Source organism: Lepidochelys kempii, chromosome 5 (genome assembly GCF_965140265.1).
Source record: "Lepidochelys kempii isolate rLepKem1 chromosome 5, rLepKem1.hap2, whole genome shotgun sequence".
NCBI classification, from domain to species: Eukaryota; Metazoa; Chordata; order Testudines; family Cheloniidae; genus Lepidochelys; species Lepidochelys kempii.
The window spans coordinates 12,190,191-12,208,673 of NC_133260.1; positions in this window are offsets into that span (position 1 = coordinate 12,190,191).

The window sequence follows — 18,483 nt, forward strand, 5'->3', positions numbered from 1 at the left end:
TTGGATTTCAGTTGAGCAGGGAGGAGTGAGAAGAGTGAGAATGTTTTTCCCCCTCTTGATGGTTTAAAGAAGATGTCTGTGCTGTCAGGGGCTGATGAAGTGCTTCCAAGCCACAGGGCAGGGCTTCACGCTGCCTTCACACAGGGAAAGTTTTCTGAGCTTGTCTCTGCAGCAACACACATTCTCTCAGATTAATTCCAGCTGTGCGGTGCCATGCTGGCAGCGTCGTTATGTATTAGTAATGCTATCCGATTTGAGCAAATGGTCTCCCCTTGCACTGCTCTCTCTTTCACACTACCATACTCTTTCTTTCTCTCTCACACACACTCAAGTCTTGATTATTTCCTTTTCTCAAATATATATATATATAATGAGCCAATATTCTTTCCTAGTAGCTTCCTCAAAGGAAGAAGATCTCAACGGAGCTGCTTGTGCTTCAGACACTGTGTCCTCTTTTACTTCCCCTGCAAACAATGTTGAGCATGTGTTTGCTGACAGTTTGGTCATTTACAGCCATGAGGCTGCGGGCCAGGTTCTGATGCCAGCTCCCCTGGTGTAAATCAGGAATCAGTCCATTGGCTTGGAGTTGCTCCTAATATGCCCCAGCATGAGGTGAGGTTAGAATCAGATTTTGTCTGTGTAGCTGCTTGTTATGAAATTTCAACACTGATCCTTCATTTGTCAGCACGCTCTGAAAAAAATGTCAGCTTAAACAGAGTTTGTACTTTCAAACTTCTAAGCTTTGTGTCTTACATCTGTGCTGCTTTAGTGATTTGCCTCTCATCTCAGAGCTTTATAGAACAACATATCAGTTCATGATCACATATTTATTTTTCCACAGTGGCATTTAGAAGATCACATGATGGTCATTTAATTTCCATGACTGACATTCCACAGGTCTGAGATTTCATTCCTCTGGGAGCATTTCAAATAGTTGTGGTTTTCCCCAGCATTAGAAAAATACGTATACGTATTTTTAAAATAAATTCCTGAAACTTCATCACTGGTCGGGTGCTTAGTGGACAGCCAGCACTCCACCCAGCTGTCCTTTGACATCTAAGATTAAGAGGTAGCAATGATCTTATTTTTGAGGCTTCTGAGTCTTTAACTGTCTTCTTTATTGTGTATCAGTGTTTCTTATTTTATTGATGTTAATACCCTAACATTAAATGTCCATATACTCAACACAGTACATCACCTATGTTAATAATAATATTTAGTGATTTTCATCCATAGATCTCAAAGCACTTTTATAAATCAGGGCAAGAATCATTGTCCTCATTTTATAAATGTAGAAACGGAGGTACAGGGTCTTGCCTGGGGTTATAGCAGGTTAGTAGCACAGCTGGGATGAGAACCCAGGCTTTCTAATTTCCTTGAGCTGGGCCTTGCCCTGTTCACTAGACCATACTGTCTTTCAACCCTGTTTTGTAGCCATTCAGTAACATACACTAGCACCAGTGTTATGAATTGATTTTTCAGTTCAGGATGTAGAATAAGTCAATAATTTGAGTTTGGCTTCTAGTGGATAGAATGCACAAAAAAACACATTGACACAGTCACACCCATTTCTTAAAAAGAAAAGGAGTAATTGTGGCACCTTAGAGACTAACAAATTTATTTGAGCATAAGCTTCCGTGAGCTACAGCTCACTTCATCGGATGCATTCGGTGGAAAATACAGTGGGGAGATTTATATACGCAGAGAACATGAAACAATGGGTGTTACCATACACACTGTAAGGAGAGTGATCACTTAAGATGAGCTAATACCAGCAGGAGAGTGGTTGTTTCATGTTCTCTGTGTATATAAATATCCCCACTGTATTTTCCACTGAATGCATCCGATGAAGTGAGCTGTAGCTCACGAAAGCTTATGCTCAAATAAATTTGTTAATCTCTAAGGTGGCACAATTACTCCTTTTCTTTTTGCGAATGCAGACTAACACAGCTGATACTCTGAAACCCATTTCTTAGTGTCAAGGATCAAATGGTGCTGCAGTCTGATATACTTGCAGTCCAGCAATGAAGTACTTTGGCCAGATGTTTTGAGGAATCTTGAGCTTCTAGTGCTTGGGTTGTAACTTTTCTTTGAACTGCTTTGTTTATCCAAGCTTGTCAAACTGGCTCCTTCCATCAAGGTTCAAACTGAATGTTAAAACATATTTTTAAATATGGACTAAAACTAATAGTATTGATAATAAAGGGGGGAATTAATTTCAGCATTGAGAGGAAGCGGTTGGGCTTAGTGGCTAGGGCATTGGATGGGGACTCAGGAGATCTGTATTCTAGTCCCATTTCTGCCACTGGCTTGCTGGGTTACCTTGGGCGAGTCACTGCACCTCTCTGTGCCTCTGTTTCCCTATTGTAAAATGCGTTTAATGATAATGACCACCTTTGTAAAGCCCTTTGAGATCAACTGATAAAAACCTCTATATAAGAGCGAGGTGGTATTGCTCGTTCCATATTATGGTATCTTTCTGTGAGGGAGACCTTGGTTCAAGACCTTGCTCTGCCATAGACCTCCTGTGCAACCCTGGGCAAGCCACTTAGCTGCTTTGTGCCTCAGTTTCACATCTGTACAAAAGCAATGATAGTATTACCCTACCTCACAGAGTTGTTTTGGGGATAAATACATTAGATTGTTGGGGGCTCAGATACTATCATAACAGGACCATAGAAGTACCTGATATGATGAGGCAGATGACCACCCCCCCTTTACCAGCCAAGCAAGGGTTAAAGAATTCCTATGGTTACAATCAGCCCCAACCCACTTCACTTGTGTGTCTTGTCAGGGCTGGGAGTGGACCCTTAAAAGGGAGGACTTCAGTGCAGTGAGGCATGGTACCTGGAAGCATGCAGAGGGCTCAGGTCTCCCAGACTGGGACCCTGTGGCATGAACTTCACATATGGCTTGCAGATGCTGCCTGCCTGCTTACGCCCTCTGAGGAAGAACACAGGCTGGTCTGTTGTTCTTTTGTTGATACCCCCAGGACTAAGGTCCCAGCCTCTAATCACACAAAAGAGTAGGAGCCAAAGGCTGAAAAACTGTTTGTTTCCCTCTCCCTTGCACGGGAAAGAGGTCCTGGCCTCATGAAGGCCATGGGTCTACTTTCCCTTGGTGTGGACGCAAGGGAGTGGACTTAGTAAGAGGTACAGCCCGAATGGCTGTAGCCCAAACCCAGAACCAGACCACCAGCTTGCTGCTGCCCAAAGAACAATGTATGAGGGAAGTGAGGTGCTCATCTGCACCCCACGGGAGCACCCTGGAGACACAACCTTGGACACTGAGATGGATGGATTATGAATTCCATCCTGAGCTTTATAGTTTCTAAGAATTAGTAAATGGCACCTGTAGCTAATTCATCTGAGGCTTGTATTTACTGCCTCTCAAGGACGCGGGAACCTTTTGTAGAAGTGGGGGAGGCAAGGCCAAAGTGCCCCCCCCCTGCAGTGGGCTGCTCTGGCAGTGAGCCTGCTGCCTTCTCGTCTGGTGCCAGAGCAGCCCCTGGTGGGAGAAAGGTGTAATTGCAGTGCCTCCCCTGAAGACACTATTATTCCGGGAGGTGTGGGGGGAAATCTGTGGGGGACATGAATTGTGTGCTTATGTTTCTTTTGTTAAAAAGTGGAGGCATGTCCCTCCCACTTTTAAAAATGGGGGGCCCCTGCTCTCCAGTTCCAGCACCGGTGCTGCCTCTCCCTCTGGAAGGTAAGCACTGACATCTGCTAGATCCCCGTAGCTTAAGATGTGGGTGGATAATTCATTCAACTCAAAATGTAGGGCCCTTATTGCTCCCTACCTCAATGTGCAGCAGTAGGCATAAAGGTTCAAAGTACACAGTGCACCACGGAAAACTGGACAAGTAATTGTTATGCTGGCTAGTGTGCATTGTACAGGGGCCAGCAGTCCATGGACCTGAATCAGGAGAGCACATAAGAATGCCTTGACAATGAGAATATGTATAAGTCCCGTGATGGACGTTAAATGCTTTCCTAAATTGGCTCCTATGATAGCAATGCATAACATACATGAAACAGGCAAAGTGTGGGTGTGGTTACCGCAAAAGGAGGCATGGCCGGTAGAAAGTAAAAAGAAATATATTCTTCTCCTGCCATCTGAAAGCTCATTGTGAAGAGTCAGTAGGATAGCATGAGGCAAAGCAGTCCAACTAGCGTTATCTTACATGGATGAGTATGCAGTAGGGTGGACAATTGTGCTATTGGCTGGGTTCTTGTGGCCTGTGTGATTGCAAGTTGTAGGCCATCTGGTATTGTTTCCTATTTGTAAAGTGCTCCGAAGTGGAAAAATGCTCTACAACTGCTAAATATTACTAAAAAGGGGCCCAACTCTTCCATCTTTTCTGTTGCAGTGCGGAATTTCTGACTTCTCATTGGTGTGGTGTATAGTGTGAACCATTTACTGGGCCTGTGATGACACAACTGGTGTATGTGTGTGTTGGCTAGGGAACTGCACCCTATCTACTTGCTGTATATACATTTTAGGAGCTGCTGATTTAATCACTTTCAGTTTATTGAGGTTCACATTAGTCATAGACTTGAGTGTTCATTTCAGTTCCTGACCAGCTGTCGGTGCTTTTCTGCTTCCTATTCCGTAATATATGATCACGTCAATTACTGTTTCTAACTGATTTCTGGACTGACAGTGAGATCTTTTTAGGCTGCTCCATCAATATCCCTTTGCCCTCTTTGGGACATACTACATTTTATTGGCTATAGCTCCCATTGCTAGGTGTACTCACTGGCATTCTTGCTTCTTAAGGAGCTGGGGGTATATATCTGGTGAATTATGCCTTTGTTTTAGTGCATTCTTGAAACAAATGGTTCCTTTTTTTAGGAGAGATCAAAGCCTTAGAAATTTAAAGTAGATCCAACAGGAATAAAGTAAAATCAAGACAATGGCACAAGGGAAAAAATAAATTCTGGTGTTCTTTAAGGTGAGGAAATAGGTTTCTGAAGAATAAAATTAGGTTACAGGGTGCCAAAAACTGCCGGGTTGCACTGAATAAAAATGGCCTGAGTAAAAATGATGCTGAAGACAGTGACAAAATAAAATGTGCCAACTTTGTGGCATTGTATTTGGCCAGAAATAGTTTAGAAGCTCATAAGAGGAAGAAACACAAAGAGAAGTAAAGGTGACGAGTAAAGATAAGAATGCATGCAGTAATGTAACAAGTGCTTCTTCAAGGGCATTGAAGGAGTGTTGCACTTCAGATACTGAAAATACAAAAGCCAAGAAGAATGTAGCCAAAATGCTTGAAGATGAGGGTAATAATATTTTATTTCTTTAGTAACTGCCATGCATAGAAGCACAAATTGACTCTGAAGGTGTATTCTTGGAAACAGGAACAAAAGAATAAATAAAGGTAATCTGCAGAAATGGGTTGGCAAGACATTCTTCATATCAGTAGCAAAAGGAGGGCAAAAATACTGAAGCTTCCATTATCTTTAGCAAGGTTCTGCGAGCTGCAGTCTTTCTTTAAGATGTGATCTCAATGTAAGGAGAAAAGTAAAGGTCTCTGGTGATGCTGCCAATGAACTGATTATTTAAAATGGGTTGTAATGAATGTATTATCTCTACATTCATTATAAATACATGTCGCTGACAAAGCTGTGCACGAGTATAGGAGATAAAATAGGCATGGGGCCAACCTGAAACCTCAAATATAAAATCTTGGCAAAAGTTTGGATCAGGGCTGAACTTTTTAAAGTTCAGATCCAGTGCAATTTAAATATAGAATTAGCTAAGGTTACCGCTTAGTGATGGCCTGAAAAAAAAACAACATCCACAACCCATACAGTGACAACGTGAGAAGAAAGGATGGCCTTGTGGTTAAGGCACTGACTGAGGAGATCTGGGTTCAAATCGTGGCTCCGGGACCCAACCCGGTGTGATTTTGGACAAGTCATCTTATCACTCTGTGTCTCCGTTTCCTGTTTGTAAAATAATTAAGTAATAATACTACTTTTGTCTGACTAAGCAGTAATGTTGCAGTCTCTACTAGGGCTAGCTGGAACAAAAGAATTCCATTTTGAGACAATTTCAGCAGTTTGACCCTTGTTTCCATTTTGATGCAGAACAAAATCAAGATGTTTTGAATTCATTTATTATGACAAAGAGAGTGACCCTGAACTAGACAGAGTGGTGACTCAAATCTAGGGTGTCCAGCCCTAAGTACCAAGCTATTAGCTAGGCTGTGTTACAAGAGCTTGGTTCAAGTCCTTGTTCTAATTGTTTTGAATCAGAGCATTGACCCTGGGTCTCCCACAGCCCATGTGAGTACCCTGACCACTTGGCTGTTCTTGGGTCTCTTTCTCTTTCTCATTTAGACCACAAATTTCACCCTGGCCTTAGAATTTTTAATCAAAACCAGTCTGTTTCCATGAAAACAAATGCAAGGAGCATACATAATAAGATGATTGAATTGGATGCATAGCATCTCAGCTTTAACTAAAAGCCTTTTGTTGAAAGTATCAAACCAGCTCCAGTCTCTGCGCACCCGCCCACCTCCCAACTACAGTTGGCAAAACCCTCACTTTCTTTCCCTTCCGAGCTCCTTCCCTCATGCCAACAAGCTGTGAATTCAGAAGCTCAATAATTAACTCATCCAATTTATTTCCAAATGTGTCCTGTGTTCTTCAGCTTTATATTTTAGATGGTAAGCTCTTTAGAGTATGGTCGCTGCTTGTCTTTGTGTCTCGTACGGGGCTGTGCACACAGCTGATAGTAAACAAATAGAAGGTTATTTTTCAAAGGCCCCAAAGGAACATAAGCCTTTTGCTCCCATTGACTCTCAGTCAGAGGTGTGCCTCTTACTCCCATTTGTGGCCTTGAAAATCTCCCCCATAAATAATCAGTAATAATTTTTCGTAACTAGCTGTCGTTTATGGTAACATTGTCTGTAATGGATGTGTTAATAAACTGGGCTGAACTCAAAAGACTACGAAAAAGGGCTAGATCTCCCCTTTCGATTAGACAATAAAATGTGTATTGGCCCTTAATATCACTTTCCTGTTTAGTACTAATATGTGCTGGGTTGTGATCTGAGCCCCAGACAGAGTCAGCTTTTGGGTCCCTTTGTTCATTAAAAAGAATCCTATGCAATTTCTGATTTTGCTCTTATGTACAGGGTATGCTTTTATAATAGTAAACAATCCAAAAGGGAATATTGTGGTATACTACTATTTCTTCTCAGTGAATACAAGACTTCACTGAGAAGGTTGGTCCATGGTCAGTGTTTTAGTCCAGTCCCTACTCCATCTCTATTCCTCACTTCCCACAAAATGGGGACAGTGCTTCCCTGTAACCAAGGGGTGTAGTGAAGAATAAGTATGTTAAAGATCATGAGGCTTCCAGATACTGTGCTAACGGTGGCTGTATCTGTGCCTGCTACAGGAGCTCTTCTATTAAATCATTGCTGAGAAACCCATATGCACTTGAAAAGTAGGCAGATTAGTATAGTTACTTAGCCCAGTCCAACCCAGGTATGTGAGGCTCTTCAGAGAAAAGATGTGCTATAGCTAGCTTCAGTGAGAGTTTCTCCTTGAACACTATCTCGTGCTTTTCAATTTGATCTTGCATGTCTCCTTGCCAAGCTCATGTCGCACGATATTTGTTCACAACGTTTTATTTTAAATAGCAAAGGAATTTCTGAGTTATTAGAGATTTCAAAAATGCCTGATCAGATTTGGGATCATTACAATTTTCCTCGCAGTAAATATTGTATATGTGGGTGATGCACTAGGAAGCTCTCTTTCCTTTGAGTCATTACTTACCCACTGCATCACTGCAGTGCAAATGGATCCCAGGGTGCTTCTAGGTGCCATATTTCAGGTGTCCATTTCTAGCCTAATGGCTCCTTAAACTTCACAAGGAGGCAACATGTCTAGTGTTCAGAGCAGGGAACTAGGAATCAGAAGAAAGGGTGCTATTCCTCACTCTTGTTGACTGTGTGTGACCAGGGATGTCATTTAGCCTATTATCTCAGTTGTTCTCTTTATAAAGTGGGGATAACAAAACCTACCCATGTAAAATCATAGGAAGAAAAGTGGTGGATAGCAAAAAGTGTTATAAAAAGCCTCACCAATTTTGTAATGTTCTTTTTTCACTTGGATCATTTTAAAAAATGTATTTGGGAGCCCTGTGGCTGTGAAGTCACCCAGATTAGTAATGAAATGAAGCTTTGGGAGATGGTTTCATCTTTCATAGTCATAGCCCAAAATTGCACTCAGAAAATTAAAAAAGCCTCGGGATTAAAAAAAAACAAACAAAAAAACACCTCACAGTCAAACATTTTCTGATCAGATCTTTCAAGCTATCATGGATGTCTAGATTATGAACTAAACCTCATCATATTACTGTCTTTACCCTTATTGTCAGTGTAAACGCTCTCCCTTGTATTTGTCAAAACAACAACAGTATGTCTCCGCATATATATGATCCTCCCCATCTGTCCTGCCAGCACTCCTCCAGATTTATTTTACCTATCACTTCAGTGCACTTTCTATATTTAATTCCAAGTCATTTTCCCAGGCTTAACCATGAGTGCATATGCTATGCATCCAATTCAATCATCTTATTATGTATGCTCCTTGCATTTGTATACATTCCTTTTAACTTCAGTACCAGCATATGGTTCATTACTTTTCCCTCCCAGTGCCAGATGCATTAACTTGTTTTCTTGTTGCATAAGTCTCCATGTTTATATAGATAAGTAATCTACTGAAATGAGGTGTGGAATCTTTCTTGGTCTCTAACGACCAGCTCTATAAATGTAGAAGAATATAGAGAAATTGCAGTTTTTCATTTTCCAGCATTCTTTCTAACCAAAATGTTACTGTGCTAGCTGACAATATGTTGTGAATACTTAGCAGGTGTTCATCCCCACCCTTCCCTATTACATTGTGACTGGGGTATAGAATGACATTCATGACAGACAAAACACACATTGGAGTCTGTGGTTTGTATTAATACACAGCAATGTTTTGAGAGAACTGCTCCGAGGAAGCATATTGGTTAAGGAATTCCTAAACTTAGGCTACAGACCGGCAAAATCTTTTAAAACCGCCCCCCCCAATAGATCTTTTACTATGGAGTCAGGAATCCATAATTCTCTTATCAGCTTTGCCTACAGTCTTGATTGGGGACCTGGGGCAACTCATTTAACTTTTTGCTTCAATTTACTTTTCATTGAAATGGGCATAACAATATATACCAACCACACAATATTGTCCAGGAGTCTTAGTATATCCAATCAATTGTAATGGTTTTCTTTATTTGCAATGTTTCAGAGTAGCAGCCGTGTTAGTCTGTATCCGGAGTACTTGTGGCACCTTAGAGACTAACAAATTTATCTGAGCATAAGCTCTTGTGGGCTACAGCCCACTTCATCGGATGTGTGCAGTGGAAAATACAGTAGGAAAATTTTATATACACAATATATCACTCAGCCACTCGATTCTCTGTATCTAGAATTCTAGACAGTGCGGTTCCTGGTAAACAATGTGGGGGAAAGTTGGAACTCCAGGTGTGGGCAAGCTTGCTTGTGTTGGTATTTGTAGCTGTTTTCTTTAATATTGCCTATTTAAGAAGGTCTGAGTTTCCATCTACTGTAACATTAGTTAATGATTGTAAGATGCTCGAGTGTACAAGGTATAGAAATGTAGAATATTATTGAAGGTTTTTTGTAGGCAAGGGCAACTTAAATATTGAATTATGTTGTTCAGTTGAACATGCTGGAAAAAATGTGGCTCTCAGTTCTACCAAAGTAGGTCTATCAGCTTCAGTGGAGTTACTCTGAATTTAGACTGGTGTAACTGATCTCAGAACTTGGTCCACTGCTTTTTGTTCTGAACTGGACTGATGCACTGCATAGGAAAGTAAGACAAGGTGTAGAAAGCGTAGCCTCACCACTCACACACCCACTTTGTGGCTGGGCAGGGCACAGCAGTTTCTCCTTGTCTAGCACTCCCTGCCCATGGCTGCTCTGACCCTGCGGTGGTGGTCTTCTTCTCATGACTCAGCCCTCCAGCCAGGTCAGGTTTTAGTCCGGCTCCTTCTGAGTAACAAAGACCAACAAATAAAAATCCAAAATGTCTTCAGTCCTAACTGTGGGCCCCGTGGTACTCATACCCTTCTCTCAGGGCTCTCCATCTTCCTGGTCCCCTTTTCAGGGCCTCAGACAATGTTACCAGTGGCTAGTAGAGGATCCCAGTACTTCCCAATCCACTGGGCTCCAGACCAGGGAACCTAGGACAGGCAGTTAAGGTTCACTGCACCAGACTTCTTGTTGCCAACTCCCTGGACTTCTTCCTAACAAGCGTACCACAGGCCTTCTCCTCCACAAGCTCTCTAGGTTCACCCTACTTTCAAGTCTGGGACTCCCTGCGCTTTCATAGAATCATAGAATCATAGAATATCAGGGTTGGAAGGGACCCCTGAAGGTCATCTAGTCCAACCTCCTGCTCGAAGCAGGACCAATTCCCAGTTAAATCATCCCAGCCAGGGCTTTGTCAAGCCTGACCTTAAAAACCTCTAAGGAAGGAGATTCTACCACCTCCCTAGGTAACGCATTCCAGTGTTTCACCACCCTCTTAGTGAAAAAGTTTTTCCTAATATCCAATCTAAACCTCCCCCACTGCAACTTGAGACCATTACTCCTCGTTCTGTCATCTGCTACCATTGAGAACAGTCTAGAGCCATCCTCTTTGGAACCCCCTTTCAGGTAGTTGAAAGCAGCTATCAAATCCCCCCTCATTCTTCTCTTCTGCAGGCTAAACAATCCCAGCTCCCTCAGCCTCTCCTCATAAGTCATGTGTTCTAGACCCCTAATCATTTTTGTTGCCCTTCGCTGGGACTCTCTCCAATTTATCCACATCCTTCTTGTAGTGTTGGGCCCAAAACTGGACACAGTACTCCAGATGAGGCCTCACCAATGTCGAATAGAGGGGAACGATCACGTCCCTCGATCTGCTCACTATGCCCCTACTTATACATCCCAAAATGCCATTGGCCTTCTTGGCAACAAGGGCACACTGCTGACTCATATCCAGCTTCTCGTCCACTGTCACCCCTAGGTCCTTTTCCGCAGAACTGCTGCCTAGCCATTCGGTCCCTAGTCTGTAGTGGTGCATTGGATTCTTCCATCCTAAGTGCAGGACCCTGCACTTATCCTTATTGAACCTCATCAGATTTCTTTTGGCCGAATCCTCCAATTTGTCTAGGTCCTTCTGTATCCTATCCCTCCCCTCCAGCGTATCTACCACTCCTCCCAGTTTAGTATCATCCGCAAATTTGCTGAGAGTGCAATCCACACCATCCTCCAGATCATTTATGAAGATATTGAACAAAACCGGCCCCAGGACCGACCCTTGGGGCACTCCACTTGATACCGGCTGCCAACTAGACATGGAGCCATTGATCACTACCCCTTGAGCCCGACAATCTAGCCAACTTTCTACCCACCTTATAGTGCATTCATCCAGCCCATACTTCCTTAACTTGCTGACAAGAATACTGTGGGAGACCGTGTCAAAAGCTTTGCTAAAGTCAAGAAACAATACATCCACTGCTTTCCCTTCATCCACAGAACCAGTAATCTCATCATAAAAGGGGATTAGATTAGTCAGGCATGACCTTCCCTTGGTAAATCCATGCTGGCTGTTCCTGATCACTTTCCTCCTGGAATCCCTCCAAAGTAGGGTGACCAGATGTCCTGATTTTATAGGGACAGTCCTGATATTTGGAGCTTTTTCTTACATAGGCACCTATTACCCCTCACCCCCTGTCCTGATTTTTCACACTTGCTATCTGGTCACCCTACTCCAAAGAAACACCAAGCCAAAAAGTATTTACTTAGATCCACCTATGCTTTCCTTGAGGTTAATCTTTGCACCCCTCCACTAATTCCCCTTGCTCTATTCACCAATTAAATGCCTCCCAGGGCTCTCTCCCTGGAAGTCCACTTCCTGCCCTTCTTTCAGGGTGCACCACCAGAGTCTGCTCAGTGGCTGCTCCAAATCTCTCCTGGCCTCTTGTCCGACTTCCCTACTTAGGAGAGGATCCCAGAGCCAACTCTCCTTTTGGGTTTCCTCCTTCGTCCTCCTAATCTCTCCACTTCGTCCTCCTAATCTCTCCACTCTAGTCCGGGAGTGATTGCTGAGTTCCTCCCTGCAGCCCCCATCTTTATAATAACCACCCAGCTCCTTACCCATCTGGGCTTCATCTTTAATTATGTGTGGCTTACCCTCCAGGTGCAACCAGTTAGCATAATTAGCCTCTCAGGCCCCCATTAATCTATGCACACCCCATCACACAAGGACAAGCATAGAATCATAGAAGCTTAGGGTTGGAAGAGACCTCAGCAGGTCATCTAGTCCCAACCGCCTGCTCAGAGCAGGACCAACCCCAACTAAATCATTCCAGCCAGGGCTATGTCAAGCCAGGCCTTAAAAACCTCTAAGGATGGAGATTCCACCACCTCCCGAGGCAACCCATTCCAGTGCTTCACCACCTTCCTAGTGAAATAGTTTTTCCTAATATCCAACCTAGACCTCCCGCATTGCAACTTGAGACCATTACTCCTTGTCCTGTCCTCTTCTACCACTGAGAATAGTCTAGAACCATCCTCTCTGGAACCACCTCTCGGGTAGTTGAAAGCAGCTATCAAACCCCCCCCCATTCTTCTCTTCTGCAGACTAAATAAGCCCAGTTCCCTCAGCCTCGCCTCATCAGTCATGTGCTCCAGCCCCCTAATCATTTTCGTTGCCCTCCGCTGGACTCTCTCCAACTTGTCCACAACTTTCTGAAATGGGGGTGCCCAAAACTGGACGCAGTACTCCCAGATGTGGCCTCACCAGTGCCGAATAGAGGGAAATAATCACTTCCCTCAATCTGCTGGCAATGCTCCTACTTATACAGCCGAAAATGCTGTTAGCCTTCTTGGCAACAAGGGCACTCTATTGACTCATATCCAGCTTCTCGTCCACCATTACCCCTATGTCCTTTTCTGCAGAACTGCTGTCTAGCCACTTGGTCCCTAGTCTGTAGCAGTGCATGGGATTCTTCCGCCCTAAGTGCAGGACTCTGCACTTGTCTTTGTTGAACCTCTTCAGATTTATTTTGGCCCAATCCTCAAATTTGTCTAGGTCACTGTGGACCCTATCCCTACCCTCTACCATATCTACCTCTCCCCCCCATTTAGTGTCACCTGCGAACTTGCTGAGGGTTCATCCCATCATCCATCCCATCATCCAGATCATTAGTGAAAAGAATAACTCTAGAAACTCAAAAGGCCAAGTTCTGATTTAATTACTGGTGTAAATCTGAAGTAACTGTTGTTTTCAGATTAAGATCAGCTTCTGTCCCCAAAATACAAAATTTCCACACTAGTCCACAGAATTAGACATCCCAGGGACCCAAGAACATCCTGTGTAGGTAAGAAAAGTTCAGACTGAAATCAATGAAAGTTTTGATGGTGTAAAGTATGGAAGTGAGTTTTATGCCCAGACTATAGTCTTGGGTTTATTTTTTTTTCCAGCAGTGACAATGATAATACCCGCATGGTATCATCTGTGTTATGTTGTCTAATGATGATACACTTGTAAGTGATCACATATATTGAAAATGATGAAAAGGCTATGCCAAGTTAACAAATGCTATCATGCATTATAGCAAAGATTTCAGGTTTCCAGATGGGGACCTGAATAAAAATGTTGACAGATATATGCTGATTTATTGAACAGGTTGTCCAGCCCATGTGTAAAATCACTGTGACAACAAAACACATCATGGTGTTCTGCAGCTATAGCTGAGTTTCCTCCTCACCTACTGGGAATCATACTATACTTGTTCATTACCACCTCTTCTTTCCAGGGAGATCTATTTCCACATTGTCTCGCTTGTAGAAAAAGGGAGACAGAAATTCTCTATCAGGTTTTTTCCCTTGAATACAATGTAGTATAATCTTGTTTTGCATGTGCTATGAGCTGCATTGTGTCATGTGCATCATAGCAGCTGCGTGCAAGTATTGAAGGCAAGATGTTGAGAGGATGGAATTCTTTACCGGCCTGTATAAGGGGGACCCCAGATCCAAAAGTTACGCTGCCCCTGAAAACAAGTTGAAATGAACAGTATACACAGCTCGCTAAGGAATCAATGAACCAGTCAGGATACAAACTTAACTCTGAATACAAGGCACTGAGAGATTATTGGGGAAAGGAACCAAAAAAAAAGGCAACTCTAATACTTCATAAAGCAAGCAGAAAATCATTTTTTTTCACAGCTTCCTCCCACATCATGAGCCAGACATTCCCTGGATCCCTGAGGATCAAAAGGTGATGCTAGTGGTCCTACTAGAAGATGTATGCACAATTAAATGTCCTCTACTTCTCTCTTCAGACCATAGGCTGGAAGGTGCAGCCAGTGTATAAGGAATAGTCTTAAATAATTGCAGGAATCAAAACGCAAATGAAAACAGAAAGCGAGTGCTGCTTCAACACACAGTCCTACACAGATCCCCTATGCTGAAGGGCTGGGTATCTGGGCCCTGTACAAAGAAAAGGGTCCAGGCTGTCTTTCCAAAGAAGATTCTCTGAACCTACCTAACTAGATGATGCTTGCAAGTGCATCACTGCATTCATTCATGAAAGCAGCTACTCTGTGCATGCACAAGTCACCGGTCTCACAGTTCAGGGTAACTGCACCAGTATTTCCCCTTCCGTGGTCCCTCAAGGGCACCCAATCTAGGCTCCCAGCTCCTCAGCCATCCCCTCTCTTGGGTAGAGACCCCTCTTTCTCTCTTGACCATGCCGTATAGTTCCCTGTCTACACTGTGATATTCCCAGCAAGCCAGAGTGCCTAAAGAGGCCAGAACCTGTGCTTTGCTCTCCCTTCATAGGCTACGAACAGTCTAATTGCCCACACCACACAGCTCTTTATAAGCAAACATATTTATCTTTAAGGTGAAAGCAGAAAACCTATTAAACCTATTTACTCAGAAAACCTATTAAAAACAATAAAAGAATCAACATGCATGCTAAAATGCTTATCCGAGATCACTCAGCTTGGGTTCTGGTAGGAATCAGTCCTTCAAAAAACCCCAACTGGGTTTTCCCTATGGCTACAAGTTCCTAACTGTCAGATTCAGAATGAGAACAACCATGAATAAATTCAGTCTTTCCTTTATACAGGTTGGGCCTTTGACCTTGGCTTCATGAAACAGGTGGTCAGCAGACAATGGCCTACTCCTCTGGGCATAGCTTCAAAAGGCTGGGTTTTTGCATAACCGTTGGTGGGAATTTGCGTTCAACTTTCCCTAGATACTCCCCAGGAAAACCGCAGAACAGTCCATTCTTGCCTGTCACATTCAATATAGTCCTCTGAACCCCCTGGTCTTACATCTATCACTTCTTCCTCCTTGAGAGGTTACACACAATCCCGGCCTACAATAACACATAAACCTTCATTTAATGCAATGGACCCCAAAGATACTCAAACGAGATTCAACAAGGTCTCCCAAGGATACTGCAGGCAACTGCCACAGCAGGAACAGGAGCTCACTGGAAAGCCCTCTGCAGGCAGCTCACTTCAGTGCTCATTCACAGACTAGGTAAAACTTCCAGGGATCGGACTAGTGCATCCGATCTAAGGCAGGTTGTGCTATGGCAGCTTCACAGGCTTTGCGCTCTCTTCTCTCCTCTGCTGGGATAGAGAGTTTGGTGGGCTGGTGGGTCAACAGGATGAGAAGGGGCTGCAGAGAGCTCCCTCTGAGGTCTGCTCCATAAATCTGACCAGCCAGGTCCGTCCTTATGGGTTGTCCTGTCTCTATTTGCTCCCCGCCGCCGCCCCCAGACATAGCACTGCCTGAAACGGCAGGTTGCAAGACCAAAGGGCCCACGCTTTGGAGAACTCTGCTGCTTTACATGAGTGCAGTGCCTCTCTCAAGAATGAGAATTACCCCGAGGGGCTACAATTCCTTTTGCAAATGACATTAACTGCCGATTCCCTCATGCTAGATCTCCAATAAAGCAGAATCCTTGCCATTATTTAATTCCTCACAAACAGGCTCATTGAGAGCAATGTGGGGCCCGGGTACATCATGTTTGCTCCCCCGCTTCATCCCAGTTAGAGACGTGTTGGTGGGGTAGGAGCAGGTCCTGAGCTTGGGGTCCTGGTACAACTCATCAGCCCTGCTCACCATTCTTTAAATGAAAGATTAGATGATATTGAGAATGTCTTGATCCCACCCTGGTAAACAGCTTCCATGAACCCACATTTGCAAACTGCTGCTCAAAGAGAGTATAAAGCATTTATGCTGCCTGTCTTTGTGAGGGAACGGACAAACAGAGATGATCTGATGACTAACTACTCTGCTTCCTTCCCGTTAAATCTTAGGAGAGGGAGGAGGGAGCCCCCAGAAATTATAATGTAAATCGTTTTAAATCTTCCAATGTGGTTCATGCATAAAGTCACTAGCAATTTTGCTTCTAAGGAGGGTTGTTGTGTTTTGTTTTGTTTTTTTTTAAAATGTTCATTTAAATGGCTGTTGTCGGATCCTCAACCTGCTGAATTAGGAAGACTGTTCCGTCTGTTGATATGAGTTGTTTACTCCAGAGGTGGTGCTAGTCCACTGAAGAATAGTTTTACTCCATCCCACACCTGACTCAACCCCTAAAAAATACTAATTGCATTGTTTCCACAAACCAAAAGATATAACTACACAACACACACTAATAAAGTCCACATTAAAAAAAGATGAATAGTATTTTGGAGATAATGCTAAATTGGGGGTCCTCTTGAGCTTTTTGAGGCCCCTAAGAAATTGCATAGTCTGCTTATGCCTCACACCCACCACTGCTGCCTTACACTTAAGGAGAGACATACCATATCCAAAGGTAAGACCCTTCTCCCTGAGTGGAAATGAACAAACTCCTGGAGTTCTTTCTGATAGCTCTGACAGACCCGCAGCTGCTGGGAGCTCACACCTGGACACTTAGATTCATAGATACTAAGGTCAGAAGGGACCATTATGATCATCTAGTCTGACCTCCTGCACAACGCAGGCCACAGAATTTCATCCACCCACTCCTGCGAAAAACCTCTCATCTATGTCTGAGCTATTGAAGTCCTCAAATCGTGGTTTAAAGACTTCACCGAGCAGAGAATCCTCCAGCAAGTGACCCATGCCCCATGCTACAGAGGAAGGTGAAAAACCTCCAGGGCCTCTTCCAATCTGCCCTGGAGGAAAATTCCTTCCCGACTCCAAATATGGCGATCAGCTAAACCCTGAGCATATGGGCAAGATTCACCAGCCAGATACTACAGAAAATTCTTTCCTGGGTAACTCAGATCCCACCCCCATCTAACATCCCATCACAGGCCATTGGGCCTATTTACCATGAATATTTAATACCAAAACTTCTTTTCCTTTCTGTCACATCATTTTCAGCCAACGTGACTAGGAATGAACCAGTTGCTGGAAGCTAAATGAAATTTCTAGTGGGCTCAGTGGACGTTTGAATGGATAACTTAGTGCTTATCAGATGCACTCTGGTGGAATGCTGAACCAAAATGTTCTGGGGGACATATTTAAGGGGAAATAATTAGCAAAATCTTTAATTTCCATTTATAATTTAATTACGCTTGACCTAAATTTGGTTAGTTTATGTAATATTCATACCCGAAAAAAATCCTCTCCTATATCTCTTTAAGTAGTTGTTCCACTCCACTGTAAGCCTGAATCAGTAGTAAAAGGAAGTAGCAGTGATGAATAGAGCCGTGGGAAATATTCATAAGGAAATTCAAAAGCTTCATAATTTCAGCTTATTCACATTGTTCCAGTTTTGCGAAATGTCCTATAAAATATTGGGGGGGGGTTCCCCTCAGAAACAGAGCTATTTTCATTCTAAGTCCTATCTGCATGTGGAAATCCTTGACTTTTTCAAGCTCTTTGAATTTTGAGGCTCAAAATTACATTTTGACAGAGATCAATTTTCACGTGGGGAAAAAAGGGGAAATATCACCCTTGAATAGAGAAATGGCTATTTCTTGATAAAGTTGTGAAAAGCAGGATTTTAGGACTACAAAATTGCCTCGAAATTGTGAATTTTTGTGATACCCCCCCCAAATTTAAATTATTATTATTATTATTATTTTATTATTTTCACAACTCTCAACCTGAATGAACTGTAGCGTTTAGACTGTGGTGTGAAGCTCCCGCATCTCTTCTGGTTCTTGAAACTGTCTCTTAATACATTATAGGCTATTACCTCAACGTGTTTAATTTGTTGTTGTACTTCAGTTGAAGTCAATGGAGCTAGGACAGTTTACACCAGCTGAGGATCTTGTTCTACAAATTGTCTGTTGTTCAATAAACCTAATCTTATCTGTCTATGAATTTATAATGTGTTCATAATCATGATACAGAGCACGACCAACATTATCAAAAGCAATCAGGCTGCATGACAA